We start from the raw sequence: 25,152 nt of genomic DNA, 5'->3' as shown, positions 1-25,152 counted from the left end.
AACTGTCGAAAACAGATATATCTAGATTTAATATCCCATAAAAAGTTACAAAATATAAGACCTTGATCGAGAGCATCGTGGGTAGCGATAGGCCAAGGTCGTCTCCTTGCAGGCGGTGTATGGGATTCGCAAATTATTTAGTCTAGATGAAATAAATGATTATTCTAATTACTGGTGTATGTAAATAATGAATGTACTTGCAATATTTCCAACGTTGGACATTTTTATTTTGCTATAATTAATATCGATGCTGCTATCGTTTTTGAGATGAGATGAGATGAGGAGGTTTTGCAGAGTCATCTCTGTTTTCCCTGTCGACACCAAAATAAAACTTGTATTGTAAGATAGTGACCGGGTATTCTGTTTATCCTGTAACTTTTTCATTATGCATACAGAAGATGGTAATCAAAACAAAAGCAAATTGTCTGTTATTTACACGATTTCGCTCAAAGCGAAACGCTTCTTTGATGTTCAAGAAAAGTTGCATTCACTAAACCGAATGAGTGTGTACTCCTTTTTACTACCGTGAGAATTATGTAAGCGACGTCATTATGGTGATTGTGACGTCACTGTTTCGCGGGACTGACTACCGTTTCATTCAATCCTACTAAACGTGACGTCACTGGAATGTAGGGGATCAAGTCAACAAATTTAGAAATTGAATCAAACGAAAGAAATTAAACATTTATTTACTGAAATTGTAACATTTTCCTATTGCAACTATTACAGGAAATTCTTATTATCCGATATCGGGTTTTGTGCCCGCCAAAAATCGATATTAGAGCTGAAAATGCATTGTTTCTTGATATTATTCCGCTTCTTTTGTTGACTTTAAATTCGTAAAATGAACTTAACCCGCGAAGGTCGTCAGAACGCTTGTTTTCAACGTGAATAAACACCGTAGTGATAAAGACCTTCCAAGTGAGAATTTGCATCAGGGAAATAGAGACACAAAAGAGAGATTTTCTCCAAAAGTAAGTAAGTTACACTACTTTAATTTTGCTGGAACACTTAAAAAAATCGTTCTGATTTCAGAACAATTGGAAATATGAAGATATCTCTTACAGTATTTTTATTATTTTTATTATATATAATGTAAGTTAATTACATAAAATGTTTTACATAACTAGTTTTTCCAATGTCCCATCCATTCCAAATATTTTTACTGTTCTAATTAGATTATTTTTAATGTGTCTGAATCCACCATATTATTGTCATTATAATAAAACTGGTAACGTTTTGCTGTTCTTTGTTTGTTGAAATGATTTATATTCTAATACTATCGAATTAATGAGAATCATGTAAAAAATTATTTACATTAATAGGTGAAATCCGGAGCATCTGTTAATCTATAATTATATTATGTGATGATAGAGAAATGTACGTTTTGTCCTCATGCTAAGAGAGAGTTGTCTTTCTTTAATTGTTTGAAAAGTTATTTCAAGAATCGCTTTTAATTTTAAAATGGGAAAAACTAGACCGATAATTTTGTAGAGTTGCAAAAGTTGTTAAATCACCGTTAATACTACACTTATCATCATCTTCTGAACAATTTAATGAAAATAAATAAAATGTTATATTTCATAACGCGGGTCGTCTTATGTTTCCCGCCGTCGGCCTAAATACCGCCCGGTAGTTTACCATGACTTCACCAGACGGCAAAACAGCGAATTGAATCTCCACAGTTGTCATATATTACGCAGGGAATCTTGCATATGTTTGGTGTTGTCACCACATCTTAGGCAATCGATATGTATTTTCTTATGGTATAAATGGGTTTTTTTTTTAACTTTAAATTTTGCTCCGTAAACGTAGTGGGCCTTTAAGTTAGTATTATTTCTCTTTGGTCTGACTGTCAATTACTTTCATCTTGATTTCTACCATCGTAATCACGTATAAATATTTAAACTGACAGTCAATGCTTCTTAACCAGGACATTGATGTCTTTTTGAGAAATCCTTCTCAAACAATATAAAACTTGTGTTTATGAAACAATCTAAATGGCACGGTTGAGTGCAATACACAATCTAGTTAATTTCATACCAGACCATATTTCATATGCACATGGAATTTATCTCTGTCCAGTTGACATTCATATCGGCTATGAATGCCAACTTGACCTAGTTTCATGAACATTCCAGGGTCTCAATGCTTATGATATCGGTTTTGCTGTATGATTTCAGCTAATAGGTCTAGGCCTAAGTAGTTTTGTTCTGTTTATGATAAAGAAACCGTAATTAGGACTCCAAATATCCATTTTAATCAATACATTTTAGGATTGGCCTATTTCAGTGACGAAAGTTGTATTTTTAGGACTAGCTCTACCACACACCAGATAGACAATGCATGGGTATTGTGACGTCATATAGGTCTAATGCATATGACGTCACAATATGAATTGCCCATGATGCATTTGTTATTTGTTGCTATGAGCCTTGCAACCAAAGAGTCAGATAGGCATTGCGTTGGTCACAGAAAGGTAGGAGCGAGGGACTGGCGTAGGACGAAGACACAAAGGTATGGATCTGTATCTTGTTTAGTTGTCTTAAAGATATGAACTGGCAGGGATCTTTATAGTTCGCATGTAGACTAATTAAAGAGGCTACTAAAATCAACATATAATTTATATGCACGGCCTGCTGGAGTTGAAACTAGAGCGAAGAGAACAGAGTCAATAAAGCATAAAGTATCTATGGTCAATGGTTAGATAGACTTACCGAGTCCAATTCCTCACGAGATAGACGACAAATTGCAAATTTTTCATAAGTGTGACAATATAGATAATCAGATATGACATTGTACATGTGTTGTAATGAGCAGATAACTCGAAATAATTATATCCCATGTGTTTGGACTTTCTAATATATAAAATCTGTCGCGGCAATATTTTAATGTCGTTAATTAAAACAAAGAGGGATTTCTGCTTTTCTGCAGATGCCCAAAGGTTTTGTTTTTCTTGATGAACTTCAAGTAACAGATATATGTCTGAGCAGCAATGCAGGATAAAATATGGGGTAAGGTAATTAGAACATATCGAACTCTAACAGCATCGTTATAATCCCCATCCCCGATTTGATACGCTTTGGGACCACACTAGGAACACATTGAAATTGTATCTGCATATAAACATTGTAAAAGTCCATAAAACATTAACATTGTAAGCCAAATAAACCCGTCCTCCCAGCTCCATCGCTCCTTGCCTGGGACTTAATTCTCAAACTAAACGGACGGATGTCGCTGACTCTTTTTAATAAATTGACTCGCATGGAGCCAGTAGTGTAAGTATATTTTATATCAATTGTACGTCATTGTACTGAAACATATCACTATACTATTATATATTACCATACAATTATAAATTTGTGTATAACTAAAGATGCTCCACCGCCGACAAAGTATAAATGATATTTATCATTTGAACAATAATTGGTGTTTATGTATGTCTAACTAACACAAAAAACAATATAAAATAATTTATTTTGTCTTTGGTACATGCACAATCAGTACTTCATTCCATTTAGGATATAGTGCCACGGAATTTTTTCGGGATGCAATTAATTATTTTTCATATTTTTAACTTGCAGTAAAATTAGAAGCTCAAACTTTTCAATTGTGGTAATCGGGGAAAGTAAGTAGCTTTTGTAACTGAAGAAAAATACTAAATCGTCTGCTTCTGTTTTTGATAGAGAAAAAATACCATTTGTCAGTGGTGGAGCATCTTTCAGTGATATTGTGTACATTGTAAGTGAAAAAAAAACACATAAAAACAAACAGATTTAATAAAAGAACTGCCTAGATTGTAGAAACGAAACATTGATTTTAAAAACTAAACCATGTATTGTAAACGGGACCAGAACACTAACCAATATTTGGGGTTCAAGTTAAAAATATCAATCCCAACTTCCGTTTTGGGAATGTCTGCCATATTGTAGTGTCGCCGTGCATTTTGTAAGAAACGATACAATTTAAAAAATAACTGTTATTTTAACAGAATTAAATTGGAAATAATAAGAGCATACATTTTTCAAATTGCGTAGTGACAGTGCAGCAGCTGTCCAACAGAGTTTTTACGTAGCTTTTAGGAGTTGTCTATCTTATAATTAGTTCCTCGGTATTACAAAATATCGGCTACATGACCTATTGAGAGGATAGTAAATTTGTCGTGTGATCCCTTCTGTTTGTTGATGTTAAAAGTTTCGTTGCATTACGACCCTGGATGTCGATAGGATGCTAAACGAAACAAATCCGCCTTTAGTCTGTGTATTCGAGTGTTGGAAAGCCTAAACACCTTCTGCATAGTTTCATAGATTGACGGTTACTGCTTTGTTGATTTGCTCTGTAAATTTAAGGATATTGTCCACTGTAACTCACGGGACTTTTTCACTACTAATCCTTTTCAATGAAATCCTGTTGTTACCGTCCTCATTAATGCTGTATGGGCTGTTAGACATCACGTTTCCATTTTCACGTGTTTACGTTTTCCCTTGTTTAGCTTTATGGGCCATACCTCTGTCCAATCTGATATTTTATCAATCTTGCTCTGAAACTCCTGACAATCTTCTTGAGATGTATTTCAGAGTATAACTTGGTGTCATCAGCAAATAGATTCACCACACTTTAGAATTTCCGGAATTTCATTCACATATATTATAATAAAAAGAGGGTGTGACCTAAGACACTCCCTTGTGATACCCGCATTTAACTCTCCCTGTTGATGAACTGGCGCCACTTGTGACTACTTTTTATGTTATTCCATGTGTTCCATTTGCAGATTCGTACCAGTTGAGTTGTATCGATACGAATGTTTTGTATCTCAAATGGCCTGTTCCAGCAGAACTGTACCGGTACGTGTGCTTCGTTTTCAGAAGCGTACCACTTGGGTCCAAGATGGCGGACCCAGAGTTTTTCATTTATGATCAGAATGTTTTCTTTGTTGAAAACAAGACAGAGATTATTTATATTTGATTACATGGATTTTTTTATTTCAATATATTGCGAAACTATTTATTTTTTACTTTTATATCTATTGTATTGTTAACACCGAAAATAATTGGCTTTTATATATATTAGAAGCGTATCATTCATGTGGATGCCGCCATCATGGAAAAAATCCAAACGCGTTCCATTTGGCGGTGCCATATCACTTTAGTACAACTGATACGAATCCGCAAATGGAACGCACGGTAAGCTTCTGGTTTTATATTGAGAATTATATTTAATTTTTACATGTCACCAGGTTCATTGTTCTTCCGGGGTTGCTTGATGTACAAATGACTTGATTTTCCGGATTTTAAGGATTTTTTATAAGAATTAATATTTCTTCCCTGTAACATCATGTTCATACCTTCACTATTGAGCAATATAATTTATAACTACAGTATATCAAATAAGCTAAATTTTCTGCTATAAAACGAAATATTGCTATTTTTCAAATCCAAAGATAGGACGACTAGTAGCGTGTGCCAAACGTTATCTCATTTTTTATGTATTCCGAACTGAACTTGTAACAGTTATTTATTCGTATTTTATTCTTCTCAATAGGTTTTGGTTTTTCGTGTCTGTATTAACATCTTCACTTCAGTTTCTAGTGTCTCATCTCTATATTAATTAACGTAGACCGTCCCTTCTGTGACGTCATACGTTTGTTACGTCGCTATCCGAATCCCGGCAAACGTATTTTATTTCTCCGTACCCACCTATTACAACTCGCTTCTGAAATCGGCATTCGAGCAAGTATTTCGTCTAGAACCTTTTCGAGTGTTTACTTGAAGTGTATAAATATAAAGGTGTGCCAATCGGTAAAAACTAACAAGGGTAGATGAATAACATAAAACGTTGAAAAGTGCTACAGATTCGCCTATTTTTTAACATTTTCAGACCAAAATTTAAGGGGTTGTAGGAAGCAAATCGGTCATAATTTGAAAAATAATGCGGTGAGGTATACTTTTTATTGGCTTTTCGTATTGCAAATAAGCCAGTCTTCATGGAAATTCTAAAAAATCGATTTTTCCTGAGATCATTTTTTCAGAAAAAAAGAAAATATTACTATTTTTATGCAATTTTTCACTAAAATTGGGTCCGGACTTAATTTTAAAATAACGATATTTCGTTTTATTGTGGAAAACCCAGCTTATTGGATATAGTAATGAATTCTATATCACCTACTGAAGGTATGAACATGTTACAGGTATATTATTTATATGTTAAGGGATGCTACAGGGAGGAAATATTATTTATTTAAAAATCCTTAAAATCCGGATTATTAAGTCATTTGTACATATCTTTAAGCAACCCTGGAAGAAAAATTAACCCGGTGACATATGATTTTTATGCGGTTTTTGTGATCAGGGTATACCTAAAATCAAAATATCAAAAAATGAACGAAATCCATGAGAGGAAACCAGAAGGGACGGTCTACCTTAATATCTTTACTCCTGTCGCAGATATTTCACTAACATTGTGTATGCCTTTGCGCGCCATAGTACATTGTGACGTCATAGCTTTGTGACGTCACGTTTGTAACGTTATTACTTGTAGAACGAATAAACCATGAACTAACACGGCTTTGTCAAGTCTCTCACTACGCACAACATTTTGGTGCCGTGATCATCGGGTCAACGAAATGGAACTCGGAAAGTTAAAATCGATTCGTACGGGACATCGGGGTGCTGCAACTAAAATATTGAGGAAGATTTCGGAAGGTTGCAATTTTGATGAAGCTACGCTGGAAGAATACGCGAGGACTCTAACGGAAAAGAGAAATCTACTAGAAACTAGATGATCAGGTACTGAATGCGATGACAGAGGATGAAGACATCGGAACAGAGATAGAGGATTCAGATGAGTATATGATTAACTTAAATCTTAAGATTAAAGAACATTCTAATGCTTTGACAAATACAATGGGAAGAGAACGTCCAACGTTTACACGGGCTTTGAATCAGAGTCTCAATGCTAACGCCCCGGATTACATTCCATTATCAAACAACAGCCATAAATTACCAAAGCTAGACCTACCCACATTTTCGGGAAATCTTCTTGATTGGCAAACTTTCTGGGACTGTTTCGAAAGCAGTATTCACAACAAAGTGTGTTTATCAAATGTTGAGAAGTTTAGTTATCTTCGCTCACTTTTGCGTGGGGAGGCACTTCAGGCAGTGTCCGGTTTTACACTGACGAACACTAATTACGGACAGGCAATCGATGTTTTAGTTGAGAGGTATGGACAGAATCACAAAATCGTGAACGCATATATGCAAAACTTAGTAGAATTACCGGCTCCACGAGACATTGTAGAGTTACGGAGTTATTTAGACAAGACGGAAACCTATATTCGAAGTCTCGAATCTCTTGGTACCCAAGCGGAATCTTATTCGGCCCTACTGGTACCCATCATTCTTAGGAAACTACCTCGTGATTTTCTCAGGGATATTACGCGTCAGAACGGAAGTGACCACTGGGATTTACATTCAGTACTAGAGAGTATCAAACAAGAAATATGCATTCGTGATTCAACAAATTTCTTAATCGAACGTGAATCCGACACAACAACTAGGCCTACTGCTACGTTTCTCACCAACGGTAACAACGGTTATCGTACCTCGCGGAAGTCAACCAATAGTTCAGTATCAAAGCAAGCAAAGTTCGATATCAATTCAAGACCGTGTGCGTATTGCAAAGGAATACATGCCCCTGTAAACTGCGATTTAAATCTGGGAACGTTTAATAGGAATAGTCAAAACAACTATATTCAAAGTACTTGGATCAGCCTACATTACTATGGAGGAGTTATCCACACTCATCTCAGAAGTCGAGATGATCATCAATGACCGTCCTATAACACACGTGTCCGTAGACAACAGAGATCCAGAACCACTCACTCCGTCACACTTACTTTACGGACGCAGAATATCATCACCCGTGTATCCCGATGAAAGACAGACTCCTCATGGACCAGTTTCACATGTAACTTTAAACAACCAGTATTCTCGTAAAACGGAAATACTGCAACATATCTGGACACGGTGGAAGAAGGAATATCTCACATCTCTACGAGAATTCCAACGCGCATCTGGTACCGTCAAAGAAACGATTAAGATTGGTGATGTGGTACAAATTCACGACGATACAAAACGGATCTATTGGAAATTGGGAGTAGTGGAGGACCTTATCATTGGAGGCGACGAACACTCGAGAGCTGCTATAGTGAGAACACGTAGCGGAAGAGCTAACAGACCCATCACAAAACTGTTTCCGTTAGAAATAAATGTAAATGAACCAAGAAGAAGTGAGAGACTGACCAAATCATAAAAAATTACACAACGCGAACAATAGTTTTAGTTTCGTAACCTTATTACATCAATGCAGATACATTATGTATTTCACTAACATTGTGTATGCCTTTGCGCGCCATAGTGCATTGTGACGTCATAGCTTTGTGACGTCACGTTTGTAACGTTATTACTTGTAAAACGAATAAAACATGAACTAACACGGCTTTTTCAAGTCTCTCACTACGCACAACAACTCCAGGTTTTGGTTTTTCGTGTCTCTGTTAATATAGTTCATTCTGTTGTTCATGTCTCTATCTGTATCAACACCTTTCTTACTTTTCCTGTAGTTTTTGGTATCTTGTTTCTATGAAAGTTGGGGAAGTTTCTAGTATAGCGGACCCCGGAAGTTTAGAAACATAATAATCAGTGCGCATGTCAGAGGTTGCTACGGGTCATGTAAATATGTCGCCATTTTGAATCACCGCTTCGAAGAGCCGACGGGGGTTCGGGGGTGAAACCCCCGAGAAAAGAAAAAAAAAAAACCTCAATTTTACATCTTGAACTCATCTTAACTGTTTTTGTAGCATTTGAAATATCTAAAAAAACAATTCTAGGACGTTTGAAAGGAACTTTGGCCTCAGTGTGATCTTCGATAATGTTTGGACCATGGCCAGCACATGTGAACACTGAGTCGCTGTCTTTTCCACGCCAAATTTTCCTCTGTTGAGCAATATTTACCTGACAAACTGAATAATGATCCAATTTCAATAAGCCAGTGGATGGATATTGCCACGTTTTCATTATTTCTGTCATATATCATTCATTCGAATCGTCACCATCGTAAACTACACGTGTACTTGTGTTTACAAATAAAATCAAAGTCCGTAAAATCACTCATTGCGCATGTTCAGCGCGTGCTCGGCTAACAACCAAAACGAAATCCCGAATTTTTTTCTCGTACAGTCTACAATGTTTTCCGCATGATCCCTAGTTAAAAACTTTGTTGAAAACTTCAGTTTTTAACCAAAAAAGGACACGGTAAGCTCAAATTTTAACATTTTTTTGCATAAAAACCCATATTTTTAATTTTTGACCGCCCGCTCACGCGGTCTCTATATATACAGGTCGCCGTCAATAAACTCGTGATATTTCGCGGAAAAAATGGGGTCCGCTATACTAGATGTGTTCCGAAAGTTGTCCTATGCGTTTTTGTGCACGTATCAACACCTTTCTTACATTTCCTGTAGTTTTTGGTATCTTCTTTCTAGGAAATTTGTCCTACGGAATTTTTATACCCTTATCTACACCTTTCTTACATTTCCTGTAGTTTTTGGTATCTTCTTTCTAGGAAATTTGTCCTACGGAATTTTTATACCCTTATCTACACCTTTCTTACATTTCCTGTAGTTTTTGTTATCGTGTTTCTATGAAATTTGTCCTATGGGTTTTTGTGCACGTATCAACACCTATCTTACATTTCATGTAATTTTTGGTATCTTGTTTCTATGAAATTTGTCCTACGGAATTTTTGTACCCTTATCTACACCTTTCTTATATTTCCGGTAGTTTTTGTTATCGTGTTTCTATGAAATTTGTCATACGGCCGTATCAACACATTTCTAAGATTTCCTAAAAAAAAATTCATATCCTGTTTCTAAGAAATTTGTCCTACGGGTTTTTGTACCCGTATCAACACCTTTCTTACATTTCTTGCAGTTTTTGGTATCTTGTCTCTAAGAATTTTTTCATACTGGTTTTTATACCCGTATCAACACCTTTCTTTTATTTCCTACATATTTTGGTATTGTGTTTCTATGAAATTTGTCCTACGGGTTTTTGTGCCCTTATCGACACCTTTCTTACATTTCCTGCAGATTTTGGTGTCTTGTTTATATGAAATTTGTCCTACGGGTTATTGTGCCTTGTACTTGTATCAACATCTTGGCTACATTTTTGTTTTTGGTTAACCTTAATAATTTCATACTAACCATTCCAGACTAACCATTTTAGAATAACTATTTCATATGCATTTCTTATTGCTTTGAAGCAATGCGTCCTGTTTAAATGCTGAACAAACTTTATTTACGATCCTGCTCGTTGATTTACCTCAAAGCAATGCATTCATATTCATGTGGCTGCTGTGCTGAAAAGTTTTAAACGGTCTCTGATAGTGAAATGACACTGACTGGGGAATTCTACCTTTCCGAGATTGCACTAGACATACAAAAGTAAACGATAACGACGAGTCTTTAACGGGGATGTTTACAACTCTATAGAACATCACAATGAATTCAGTCTAAATGTTTTATTCTGACAAACGACATAACAAATGGCGTGTTGTTCGCCCGATAAGACAGGGAAATTAGTGACGTTACTGAACAACACTGCATGCCTCTGCAGCCCCGATGTCTCTCTCATTATACACCTATTAGAGTTGTCTGCCCTTCTTCACGTAATGCACCGCAACTACAATAAATGTCGCTGTACTGACTCCTGATGACCCCTGAGTCGGGATACAGGCACTTTAAGTAATATCAATCACCACAGAGGGCCGAATCTCGTGATCTTTTGTGGTGAAAACTTATTGGCTATAAAACCCTTTTCACATCAATAGAAAGAAATTGGTGTCGACTCCTTTCTCTTTTTGACGTTAAAGCAGCCTGTCTTTGGATGAGGGCATTAAACACTGCCAGATTTCAAAATAATCCCTGTATATTAAATTAGCTTTCTTTACGTTGATAACATTGAAATTATTTTTTTATCGATTATACCGATATTTCATATATGTTCTTGATGTATTAATAAAATATAATGAAAGTGATATGACACTTGAAAGTCTAATTTAACCTTGGATATACTTTACATGCTATCAAGGAATACGGCAACATTCATCGGGTGACAGCTAGTGTTTGATTTAGAAAAAGGTCTAAATAATATATAGGACATCCTGCAAGTATATTTTTATATTTTAGTATAGACGTTGCATACAATTTCAGAGGGCTACTTCTACCAATCATTGGACAAAATATATGAATTAACACAGACGAAGTAAACTCATATTTGTTAAGTATTTCTGGTTTTCTTGTATTCATAATTGCATAACCAACGTAATAATTCAGCCTGCTATCTGGTCCTCAGTTGGTATCTGTCCTGGGGTTAAAACATGTACCGAACTGGGTAGAATTTACAATTACGAAATTGCTTACTTGTTGTCAACTGTCATTTGACCATTACAAATGGTATATATGATGTCAAAAAGATCTCTCTGTTGTTGACTTTTTTCCAAGCATTTTCACATTTAAGGGCAGTTGTAGAGATAAAAAGATAACCAATATTTGTGATGGGTTTTTATTGTTACAGGGATACTCATAACGTTCAGCTCCAAATAGAGCATGACATTCACTTTCCTTTCATCAGTTGTATGTTGGCGCATGTTTCACTTGTTGCAATGGACAGACAAAATCTTAATATTCTTCCTCTACCCATTTAATTCTTAACTGATAGTTCGATACTGGTTTTACTCTGTTCATTTTTTTCGCTTTTCTTTGCATCTACTTACGATAAAACATAACGAAGAAATTGTGACGGCCGTCTTAGATTGTCACTGCTCCGATATGGTGCAGTTGGCATATTATCGTTGTCTGTATAGGGAACAAAAAGCAAAGACATGTTAGGAAAGCTGTTTATTATATCTGAGATCTCCAGAATACTACATTATAGATGTCCACGAGGGTGGTAATGGATCGGTGGAGATCGGCTGGATAAGAGAAACACACAAAGTGGTCAGCAACTTGTGCATACTATGATACTGTAAAGTAAATGTCTTCGTAGGACAAAACTGAGTTATATTGTTAATGAGTTGAGCGTCGTCTGTGAAGCCATTCGCGCTGTTTTCTACGTCCATAGAATATATGGTATTAATCTTATCTTAACGAGAACAGATCGTGGCGACAAGAGTCATATCTATAAAAGATCTGTTCGTTCGTTTGTTCGTTGGTATTGATTTCGTTAAAGGCAATAGTTTCACTTTTACTTTCCATACATTACATTACGAATGAAACTTTCAAAGAAGTGAAGAGCGATATAACATAGGATTTCATATTAGAATCCACAAAAATAAACTCTGTGAAGTTTGGTTAAAACGACAGATTTTCAGCTGTCGTGATTTATTGAAAATGTTACAATTAATACTTTGAACATATTTCAGAAAGACAAGAATTTCACAATTTTGGAAGCAATAAACAATTCCGAATTCGAATTGATCAACACAAATGGAAAGACATTGTCATGGTCTTTGAATTATTTTCAAAACGTCTGAAGTTGAGATACTAAACTTTAGGATTTCAAGTTTTTTTCTGTTTATCAATCATTTTCGTAATATATATATATATGATATTTAGTGCTGTATCTTGCAGGAAGTTTTGAATGTCAAGTTTCCTACATAAGCAGTTTGTTCAAGAGTTTAAGATAATTTCATTATTTGTCTTGGAGAACAACATTATTCGAACAAAATTTCAACATGATTGTTCCTGATTAATTAAGGAGGTTTCAGTCCCGTTGAAGTCTCGTTTCGACATAGATCAAAGAAGTTATAAGATTTTCAAATAAAATTTATCAATATCTGTAGCAAGTTGCCCGTTGCAAATTTTGTCAAAAAATTACATTTCTATTTTAAATAGATTTTTTATACGCGGATTTTAAGAAATGACCCATTTGGCGGCCATTTTGAAATTGTGTCTTTTTTCGCTTTGAGTGGAGCCACAGTTTTATCATTTTCTCTCAGGTGTGTGGCAAGGGAGTGTATGGACTTTTCCCTGTATATTACAGTTGTATAATACGTGAACTCGGGGTCTACCGTGAAGAGGTGGAGATTTATATGGTGTGACTCAGGCCAACAGAAGGGTTGCATTTGTATAAGACGCAATAACTTGTTTTATCAGTTCCCATAAAATACAAATGTTTAGATATTAAACGATAAAACTGGTGGGAATATTGAGTTTGTCACATGTTTTACAGCATCTCGCGGTCTTTTTATGGACCCTTGTTGCTTCTTTGTACACATCAGTGCTGACCGATGTTGCAAATTCATATTAATTTGATTTTGAGCCTTTTACCTGCGACACAGGTAGACGCCTCGGAGGGGGATCCGTATAGCTGTGGGTGAGTTTACTGGCTCCTCGGTAGACATTTTGGTCGTAAGACTAAATTGTCTTGCAAATTGCCGTCATTACCTTTGGGTGACCGAATACTAACCACAAAGCACATTCAATGTGGAAGCCCTGTCAACAAGCTTATCGCCCTTTTTCATCGAATATTTTATCGCGTAAACTTATGTAAATTTATTTTAGTAGCGATGTAAAAGCCATTGAATATGTCGATAAAGGAATAGCAAACCCGACATAAAACGCTGCCTATTATCAACAGTGTTTTATCTGGGGCTGTATCTCCACGTCTCCGTCTTTACGAGATGGGGATAGCTGTGATGGTCACAAAGAAGGGCGTGAGTTATCTCCCATGGGGCCAAGGTCATAACTACAGTCTCATTGCACGTGAGATCGTGCTTAAAGTGCAACACTTTTTAAAATTATTTCAGTGAAAACCATTGATGTTTATTTATTTTTTAACAGATGTAAGTTTTAGCACTATTCAATTAGTATTTTTGGCGTTTTGGGCTGATATCTTCATGTATCGATTATATATCACCCAATATTAACAATAACACCACTGAAACAACCACTTACAACAAACGTAACGATTCTCATTAAAATATACCAGTTGAAGTAAAATGTATTTAGTCAATACAATGCACTGTACCCGCCTGATGACAAACTTTTATTATTTATCCCCTGAACAGATCTATACGAGCATCAACAAAACGATAAGGACATGTAGTCTTTGTCACAGCATTCGTACGTGAATTACGACCAATTATCGTCCGGGTATGAAAGGATGAATGGGAATAAATACTATTCGCTTTGTGAGTGTTTGGCGATGTGGTGCAGACGTGTACATCTATGTCAACTCATAACGGTATCAGTTAATGGAATCTTGTGTAAGAGTCAGAGAAATTACCTAGATATCTATGTATTGAAATAAGGATGACAAAATAAGCTGTTGCCTGATGTAAGACTAATCCAGGGCGCTAATGACCTGGTAACGCTTTGGTATCCTATGTCAAAGTGGGATATCATGAGGAATTGGGTTTGGTAACGGGATGTTTTATCATATTCTACTTATTGTCACACGTGTTGACTTCAGGAATATTATAGATAAATAACTGTGATCTCAAGCCACGGTAATAATTATTTGTACAGAGGGAATTGAATGAGGTAATGTTTTGATCTACATATATATTCTATAATAACTGGTTTTAGAACATTTTTAATATTTATAAATGTTAGTCTGAAAGGTTTTAAGGAATTCATGTTGTTGATTTGAATCACAAACATAGCAAACCTATATTCGCTTTTCTGCGGGGGTTTCCGAGTTCTGATATTATACCGAAATGTCTTAAAGATTCTGTTTTTAACTCTTCCTTTACAGCTTACGATTTTACTGTGAATCGGTTAGGTGACTTATAGACTACTTAGTGGTCAGGGTTATGTATTCATCAGTTTAATTGATCAAGTGATCAGAGGATATTATGTAGAGACTTATCTGTCGTCCTGAGAGATATGTCATTACTAGGGGATCTCCATGACCTGATGACGGTATATCAACATTGTGTGATTTTTTGTGATCATGGTATGAATGGACAGAGACCCGCTGTTATAGATAGAATTATCATAAATATTCATATTTACCAGAATGCCGATACCTGACGAGATAACCCGCCTATAGTGATTCCTCTCGTTTATAAGTATCACGTTTAGTGTCTGCGATAGGTAAGGAATGGCGGTATTCTCTAGTGTTCTTTATTGTTGTACACACTTTAGTCTTATCGCAGATTTTGATAAAAGCCTCGTACAGAAAGAAGGATGATAATGACAAAGCGGTGTATGTAAATGGAAATTACAAATTTCATATTTCGCAACAAGAAAAAACACATTTCAGAACATGATAGTTTTAGCCTCATAATTTGTCGCCAGGCAAATACGATGAATGGATGTGAGTAAAAAGGTCCAGAAAAGACGATATAGTGTTTTCTACTCGGCTCTTCTTTCCGTCGCCATTACAGAGCAGTCCGTCTCGACTTCAAAGCTCCTGAAAGAGAGTGAAAGATGACACTGTCAAAACGTCCTTTGTTATATATTCCTTGGTATAAACTACATCATTAGAGTTTCAAATGACACCATGTTATCTCATAGTTATCGGCGTTTAATCTCGATACAAATTCTCAATGAAAAGAAAATGGCGGGAAGATTTCAAAACTCGCAGACATCGTCTGATGAATAATAAATATTGTATATCTTTCCTAGATATGCGTATAATGATTTTAAATAAAGAAAAAAAATACAATGAAATTATTACAAAATCGAGATATTGTCTAGTACTTAAACACATCATGCCGTACAAAAGGTTTGGCGTTGTTTTCAATTTTATTATTTTCAGCATTTTTGAAAAATGAAATCTATAGCCAATTTACATGATTAAATTGATATAAGTGACTTTGTATAAAATATTATTCATGAAACTGGCCCCTTAGCAATGATAGAATATACACAGAACAATGCGTAACAGTTTGTATGCAAATATTGCAAATGTATGCATAATGGGTATTATGTTTTATAAATTATCAAAATAAGATTATATTGTCTAAAGTTATGCATAAGAATATTTTTCAACTCGGTTTCTTTCCTTACCTCGCTTGAGCAAAGTAATTTTGAGGGGATATTACGTTGACCTATTTCTATATGTACACTTTGCAAACAAAAATTAAACTGGTTTGTACCAACCTAATATTAACGCTTTCTCCATACGGCTATGTATACACAAACAAAGTGTTGGGCATTTGGATCTTCATCACACAATAAAAAGGCTGCTTAAAAAGAATAATATTTTATAAAACAGCGGAATACATATACTATAAACACATCTAAGTTTTTACAGTGATAAACAAACCCCTCCCTGACCAAATATGTCACTATGTCAAAGATTAATGAAGCCTTTCTGTTTTTTCTGTGTTCCTTCTGACATCAAAGCCACCACACGGCAGTGTACAGAGGGTAATAACGTACCTGTCCTATCGCCTTCTATGTACACATCCATCTCGCCCTACATTGAAGTTCTGTACCTGGCGAAACATCTATCTTTCTATACCTACGAGCAAGTGATGTATTCCTTACTCCATTTAAGTGGCTTGACATATATCTACTGGTATCTAGGTCCATTTTGCTGGTAGACTTTGTTTTTTGTCATCATTGCTGCACGTCGACGTGTAGTTTATTAGCAACACTGGTGTAAGAGGATTCAGCGCGCGTGGTATACTTTGCTTTCGTAAGTTAGAATAACTGTAGGCCTGCTTTCATTATGAAAACAGAATGCATGAAATGGGTATGGGAGACATTCATGCATATAGTGCCTTTAGTGAGTAACTTATTTTAGGAATCATTGCTACAAGGCAAAGCTATTTTTATAGATACACAAGGAATGTTTAAGAAATGATAAAAAATCTTATCTAAATAGTAGTCTTTACTAATACTTATTTTGTCATGAAAAAACGTTTTACAAAGTTGATGTGTTTTATTATTGAAGTTATTGTTTTACTTACGTTTTATTACTATGCATTCAATCATATGTTGTTTGTTTTAACAAAATATCGGTTTCAAGGAAAGCTGGATCTAAACGAATACTTAACACTCAGCAATGCTTAGACTTGCTGCTTGATGAAGCTATTTCCAAATAAAACATTACTTTCTCATAAGATGTGTGTCAACGTATTGTTACAAGGTTCATTTGCATCATATAAAGAGACACGTTTGGTGTCATATCTTCTCGTTGTTTTTTTTCCGTACAACTTTCGATGATCTCTTGATGCAATCATCATTTCTATATAAAATACCCTGGGCATGTACTATGATTTTATCACGAAAGGTATGCTTATTTGATTTGACAGATTGTTTCCTGAAACGTTAGCTATTGACATCATTATTTCAGACTTTCTTAATGGAACATTAATGACTCTATGTTATAAGTGTTAGACTCCTAAATTAAGAATCCTGTCACTGTTGACAATGGCGCCACGTGTGTTGTTACGTTACAGCTCACACGACCTTAGAAATGCATCTTGAAATACTCTGTAGTTTGATTTTTTAAAATCTAGACAAGCAAGACAATATTTTTACATATGACAGAGTAATTAATGCATTTGAGAATAATATGCAGCATTCTTCAATAAGTTGACAATACCGTTGTTAAGTTTAGTTAGTGATTCGCCAGTGATGTTCTGGATACCATACAGTAAATACAGACATATACATGATGCCCAATATTGCACAAGGTTAAAACTTCAGCATGATTTGGTAATTAAAAATAACTGTACATTAAGTTTGTAAGCTGCTTGCTAAAGGTAACCAAGCAGGTCTTATTTATCTATTGGGGTTTTAATCCTTTTTGAAATAAAACTATGTGAATACAATTCTAGTGGATAAGTTATCACATTAAATATATTAGGGAGGTGTTCGATTAACAATTATTGAACATTTTCAACATTTATGTACAAATTCATTAGGTTTATCTAATTGTCTTAAAAAATCCATGGCTAGTTGTCCTTTCAAAACATCTTTTTTCTTTGCATGATTTTAAAATTACAAAAGAGTCTGAATTAGTCACTTACTTTTTACACTTTTTTTTATTCTTTTTTGCTAGCTTCCCCGATTTTCAGTCTTGAACTGCAGCTTCAGCTTCTTATAGGAAAACTCTGGGCTCTGTCACTGACCGATACATATTGAATTGTACATGTCTAGTTTCCATCAGCGGTTTGATGTAATCGGATGGTGTGATGTTCGGCGCTTTAGTGAGATAGTACTATAAAATACGACAGTTCCAACAGTTCATAAACACCTTGTAAAGATTTACTGTAAATTACTGTACTTAGAAATAAAGATTAAGCCCCTTTCTTATGTTTTTATACCAAATGTGGATACAAGAAGTTTTCCTTGTGCTTGTTACCAATCATAGTTTCCAGCCGCTTATGAAAATAACCGAAGGGAAAAAAACATAAATACATATAGTAATAAAACACTTGGAATAAACAAAACTTTGTAACGATAGTTTCAGAGAAAAGTCAAACATTGACAAAACCCTTATTTTTGAAGTTACCAAGAAATTGTCATGGTTTTATGAAATAACTGCGATGATATCCTGGTTTGGTTAAATGTTAAATTCCGCACATTCTGCAATATTTGTATCATCTATGACTAATATAATGTATTATCTCATGTTATGTTAATTACAATTCAGAGCCACGTCTTATCAAAAGATCATAAGAAATATGACTCTTGTTAAAAGGTAAATGATGTAATGACAAACGTTATTCATATCTCAGAATAGATTTAACCAGAGGAAATATCAATCAACAATGATTTGTTCCGGAAACCTCTGAAATATGAAATGTCGATGCACTTAAATACGATTCCATGACATTTGTGAAATGAAGTCGTATTTCTGGGGAAAAATGAAATCCTTGGTATTAACTGTTCGCTATGCCAGTGTATATCGCTGGTAGACATTACTAGTAACACAGTCACACAAACACTTAATGACATCACATCGCATCACTCTTTCTGATAGCAACTTTTATGGCATATACTGTCTTCTTGCAGCTTACAGTGTGTCGCTTTCGCACCTTCGCTGCTCCTACGAGGGATACGTAATAGACATTTATGGTAGTATATGACAACTATTATATTGTGTATTCATTCTACCAGAAATATCTCCTAATTTAGCAATTTTTATTATAAACATTTACCAAGAGTGAACAAAAAATATACATGTGTATTTCGATTAAGTATGTGGATTACAGCAAGGGTAAAATAACAATGAAATAATTTCTTTGTTGTGCAATATAAATGGAATATGACATTTTGGTGTAAATCTAATGACTTTGGCAATAAGCAGTGCTCGGGGACGTGTTTTCACGACCCATTACACTGCTGGTGATAACAGGTTACGACCGTACCACGGGAGAACAAAGCCACGCGCACCACAATCTATCATGGCTCGCCGCGTGTAACAAACGCCCAGAACATTTCATTTGTTATAACCAACTTAAGCAGGTGTTTTTTCTGGTGTTACTCACATTTTAGCTGTAATTAAAAGAGCACAGCTAGCGTAAATTAACATGGCTTTAACGGTCGTTAATCATAAACAAATATGTTTTAGTACTTTTCTAAGAGAACGATATGGATTGGGTGTTGAACATTTTGTTCTCCATTCTTGCTTTATCTGTTCGAGTAGAACCTGGATAGAAAAGCTAGTTGTATGTATATAACCTAATTTTAATTATGTTTTCCACATACATTTGGTTGGTCTACGATTTAAACAGCTGTGGCCAAATGAATTCTCAGAACCAAAACGGAATACCTTCTTTCCAATAACTGGTTTTACAATCTGCTAAGATCCGTAATTCCTACGTTTAAAACCACCTTCCATCTGTTGCAATAAATTTGCTGACTTAACTTAACTATCACTTTATTCTCTTATTCTTAAAAAAACCACCGTATTGTGAAGGTCATATCATAAGTACATGTATATGTTGATTTTCGCATTTACGTTACCCAGCTTTGTGTCAATAAAAAAGAAAGCTTTCAATGTGGCAAATTAACAACTACGTATTCTTTGAGGATCATACAGTCCAATAAATTGATTTGTATACAAGTATTGCACGCAATATTTGCATTTACGTTTTTAACCGGAAACAGAAACCGTCGAGTTCTCGATCTGATGAAAGTTAACGGGACAAATAACTCAATTTGATAAAATGTTCAATCCCAAGCTCCGTCAGAGCTTCCGTCCCATTAGGCTCTGTCGTCTGGTGTTGAATTGCAAAATCCAAATAGTGATCACGGCAACAGCAATAGTTTCAAATATAACTTCAAAGAACCAGAGTGTCCTGACGCCCGAGAAACTAAATATCTGTGGTAGACAATAAGTCTCCTCAGAGGAGGAATGGGAACGAAGCCCAACATGCCCCTAGTGGCGGCCATATTACATAAAAGAACTTTGTTCATTTTATATACGATAACGCTCCCCAATTCAGATAAACGAGTTTTATTGAAGGATTGAAAATAGCGCATCGGAGAAATATGACCGTGAAATGCCACCTCGCTTTATTATACATGTTTACGAAATAGGTTCTTTGTGTCTCAAAAAGAATTTCTTCCAGCATTAAAAGCATCTTGATTTGATGATATTAATTCAAAATATTAACTATATGAACGATCAAAGGCCTGTGGAAATAATAATTTCTGTAAATCTATTGGCTATCGGTTTCCGTGTAGTCTGCAGGCTCTCTGGGACAACTGTCGCGAGCTCACGAGAACGAAGCACTCCGCGACAATTACCTTTCACTCACGAGAGCGAAGCATTTAAGCAGATATCAGTATAAACGATCCATGCTTCAGAAATTAGTCGAACAACGACATCTAGTTATTAGTGATTTTGTCATTGTGTCAATTAGATTATGAAATTTCCCGCGAGTGTAGAATGGCATGTCTGCAAAGTTTTTTTCTCAGTTTGCAACCTTCTTTTATTTAAGGATTAACTTGAATAGATTTTTTATGTTATGGAGATATAACACAAAAATCTGAGTGTACTCTAAATAAACCGCGATGCGGTTTATGATGAGAGTACACTCAGATTTTTGTGTTATATCTCCATAACATAAAAAAATCTATTCAAATTAATCCTTATAATTCAAATTACTAAAGATGATCTCTTCAATACTCAAAATTCATTTTGGGACTCTTTTGTCTATGAAATCATTACGCCGTCATCTCAGCCAATCAGAAGCAACGTCACAAACGGCGACGCCATTTTTTCCTTTATGGGCTGATAAAGTAAATTTTTAAACCAATGAAAATGCTCGTAACAAGCAAAATTGAATTATTGAATATTACATTTTTTGACTTTTTAAACGTAGATATAAAACTAAAAACGCGATTTAATCCATTTGAACAAAAAGGAAATAATGTGGCATTCCACGATTGAATTAAATTATGAAATTGCCGTTGCCTTACTGATGGGTCTTAGAAAAAGTTGATATTTTCCATGGCTGGTATAAATCAAATTGAACTTGAAGGGCTAAAACAAAGGATATGTATTTTATGTTTTCTTCTTATGGGATTTGTTCAATCTATTCGAATGGTCCATAGATTAATGATAAAAAATAATCATAATGATTGGCATATCCTGTTTTATTTATTGTATGTTTTCATATATGATTAATGAACATCACACTCTGTCTTCTAAAAACGTAATTGTCATCTTGTATATATTATATGTGTTATAAAGGTTGAAACCAATCCCACTATATTAATGAGATATAATGAAAATTAAGATATTAAAAAAACATCCTGCGATGTTTAAGATTCTTTAAAAACAATTCGACGGAATCCACAGATTTTCTTCCATTCATGATAACAAATAACTTTCGGTACCAAGATGACATTGATTAACTTTTTACAAACCACTCTGTGGTGATCTGATCGTTTGGTTTTACCTAGAACACTATAACGCTGTAAAATAGTTGTGTGAAGTGAACTTAAGCCCATCTCCCTTTAATTTTCATTAGTTCCAGGTCGCCAGCCACGGCAGACGGAAAGCGTTACTACGAAGAAAGCCATGGACACTTTATGGAGCGATGTCCAAAACGAGTTTATTTATGACATCACGTCCTGTTCCCAAGGCTCCGTTGGGGAAACTCTGGTCATGAAATCAGTGACTCCATCCATGGTTTATAACCTGGAAACGGGAAAGTGATTTAAAATAGACATTTGCTTTCCCTGAGCGAAACAGGTGATTAGATAAAGAAACAAACTTGATGACCCCATGAGAAAGAAAACTAACATACGTAAATTTACTTTATATTATAAATGGCATCAATAATTAACGTTATTATATAAATCTCAAAAAACGCAATACATTATTGTTGCTGTGTTCAATCGCTTTTCCAGAATATGTGTCCATAAGAACATTTTCAATGGTAAACTAACCAAGCTGAAAAGACAAACATAGTTCTGAAACATTTCATTTTCTAAGTAAGATACAGTCGATAGAATTATAAATTTAACCATCTAGTATATGTTTGATCATGAAGTATGTTATTCCCTTCATACTTCCATCGGTAATTCTAATGTGTTGATGCCGGTAACTTATACAAATTGTGAACAGAGCAAAAATACCGAAACAGCTGAAGATGAACTCGAATAAGCTATTTGACAATTCGATCTAACCCCGGGGAATACGTGAGCTATATTTTTACCGACTCTTATGTCAGTTAAGTCGTTAAAAAACAAAATTGAATGTTAACAAAAATGAAAAATAGAAGAAAAAAAATGACAACATATATGGTCTAGCCATATTACACGAGCTTTTCAACAATGGATCCAAAACGATCTTCATGGTATTTCTTTTGTGAAACACAACGCTAGCAAATGTTACCTCACTTCACATTTTCCCCTGGTGTCAAACCCAAAGGAAGCTAAGTATACAAAGTTTATGGATACCATTGTCATTTCGTTAAGACTAAATAAAGATTGTTTACAGAAAGAACTACTGTTTTTGTCATCTAAGTATCCATAAACGTTATATCGGAGAGAAGAATCCAACGTGTTGCTCCCTATCATGCTTGTATTCGTGTTGCTACGTTATCGATTATAGGAAACCAGAAATAATCTCGGCCATTTCCTACAAGAGACAGTATGATGTATGACCGCAATGACAGGCGTCCTACACTACAAACGGCTAATATCTGTGCAGTGTACCATGGCATTTCCTGGTCGTTCAGAGGCCGATAAGACAATTTCCTCGTTTTCCCTTCTGCTTGAATTCTCGCAGAATCTTTGGTCATTTTCTTATATGGTATTTCTGATTGATTAATCGAGGTAGAAGATTATTTACAGTATTACAGGCGTATTAAGATAACCTGGACCATGCGTAAAGCTGTCAGCCATCTACTTTCTATTTCCATATGTTAAATACTGTTTCTGCGCAAGTTTTATTGGTGCAGTAAATGTCGGCCAATATGTATGCATGCAATATTTTACGTTTACATCAAATGCAAACAAACTGAAATTAATGACCCTGCATTTTATGGGACAAAATATCAGCCGATGGGAGCTTTATGAGAAAACAATTGTGTACCCAATTTATCAATATGGCTGTACTTCCAGTAATGTGGTAGCTATACAGATGAGTCCTTGTGATCAGCAAACATTGTGATAAAGTGGAGATGAGGCTGCACATTGAGTTACAAACGGTCTATCTCAATTGGCATATATTGCGAAAGTTTCATGAATATTTACACATATCTTTTTACACTTTTCATGTGTACATATTTAGGTTGCTATTTTTAACAAAACTGATTTCTGGAAGTGTTGTTAGGATTATTATATTTCTTATCTGCTACCATTATTGGAAACATTCGATACCCGCAGATCTAAGTACTCGTGTCCTTACTAAATCCTGAGTACATTTGCTCGTGTGTTGGGTGTCCATGTGATCTAATTCCTCAGTATGCACGGTTATAACGAGATGTTGATTACAAATTGTCACACAGTCGCACTAGTTCTTCTATCAGGATATTTTGTTTGTAAACAGATAAGATGATCCATAATTTGAACCAGGCTATATTGACAGAGACAGATGATTTTAAACAATCAGACTGTTATCGCTTATCACAATAGCTGGATAGACACATATAATGACATCACCTGCCGTCGCTAGTGGATAGGGAAGTGTATTTACTCCCTCACCAATCTATATCGACTATCTATGTCAGTGTCCACAGATTGGGGACACACAGTGGCTGATAACGTATCGGTCCATCGAGAGGCTGGCCTGAAATGACGTCAGTGATTGTTGTTGATATTTATTTTAGGTTATAAAAAGGCCACTACTGAAAGATAAGAATACAAACAATGTCAAATCACAGAGTCAACATAAAAAAATCTTGAGTTTATCATTGACGAATAGCTAATTCTAAATGAAACTTTAATAAGTACAATTTTCTTCTTCTACCATGAGGTTTTGGATTACAATTCCTGGTGATATTATCGGTTACTAGTGCACCAATTAGACGTTAAAAATACATTTCTTCTAGTCCATGTTTCTTGTCACTAGATCATGCCTGGACATTTTTAAAGCTTACCAGATACCAATATAATGTAACCAGAAGTTCGTTCTTATTGATTTTGTTATACACAGCTTCAGCGTGATAGCACTTTTATAGCAATTTTAGCAATATGCTATCATTTTCACAAGCATTGATATTTGCTTTTCGTCGTCCAAATTCGTTATAGCATCTGACGTTAGGTAGGAGTGGTATTATGCCAAACAACATATAAATACTGTTAAGATTGACACAAAACTGATTTAGCACGAAACAAATTATTTCAAATTATCATTTGACTATTTTTAAACAATTTTTTTTCTCATTTTTTTCGTTTCTAGATAATCATCGAAATGTAAGGTATTCATGAAGATATGATAAGTGGTTTCTGTTGTGTGATGTTTACAATGCATCCTGAGTGTTCAGCCCTTCCGTGTGGTATACTACTCCTAAATATACTGAGTGTTATTCCAATCATACCAGGGTCATTGCTATTCGGAATATACGCCAGGCACTATATCCAATGTTGAGTCGGCAACTACATTACCCGGAATTGGTTATGGCAAATTACTTTCCCTTTTGACCCAATACATACCAGCCCTCTAAAGA

The 25,152-nt window shown here is 35.1% G+C and overlaps 2 long non-coding RNA genes across 4 annotated transcripts in view; both read left to right on the top strand.

Moving 5' to 3' along the window:
* Positions 1-2,427: 2,427 nt before the first annotated feature.
* The window catches only part of LOC138336853 (uncharacterized), an 81,372-nt gene continuing 58,647 nt past the window's right edge, over positions 2,428-25,152 (top strand). The window contains exon 1 of one of the 3 annotated variants that reach the window (XR_011210477.1): positions 2,428-2,517. This is a non-coding gene — a long non-coding RNA (uncharacterized lncRNA). The remainder of the gene's footprint in view (positions 2,518-25,152) is intronic. The other 2 variants (XR_011210478.1, XR_011210479.1) reach the window with 2 other exon arrangements.
* LOC138336860 (uncharacterized) lies at positions 2,524-22,953 on the top strand. The gene is made up of 3 exons (XR_011210480.1): positions 2,524-3,278; positions 4,772-4,844; positions 22,006-22,953. It is a non-coding gene; the product is annotated as an uncharacterized lncRNA (long non-coding RNA).

Source organism: Argopecten irradians, chromosome 1 (assembly GCF_041381155.1).
Source record: "Argopecten irradians isolate NY chromosome 1, Ai_NY, whole genome shotgun sequence".
Lineage (NCBI taxonomy): Eukaryota > Metazoa > Mollusca > Bivalvia > Pectinida > Pectinidae > Argopecten > Argopecten irradians.
The sequence above is the reverse complement of the archived record's forward strand: the minus strand, read 5'-3'. Positions and strand labels throughout refer to the sequence as shown.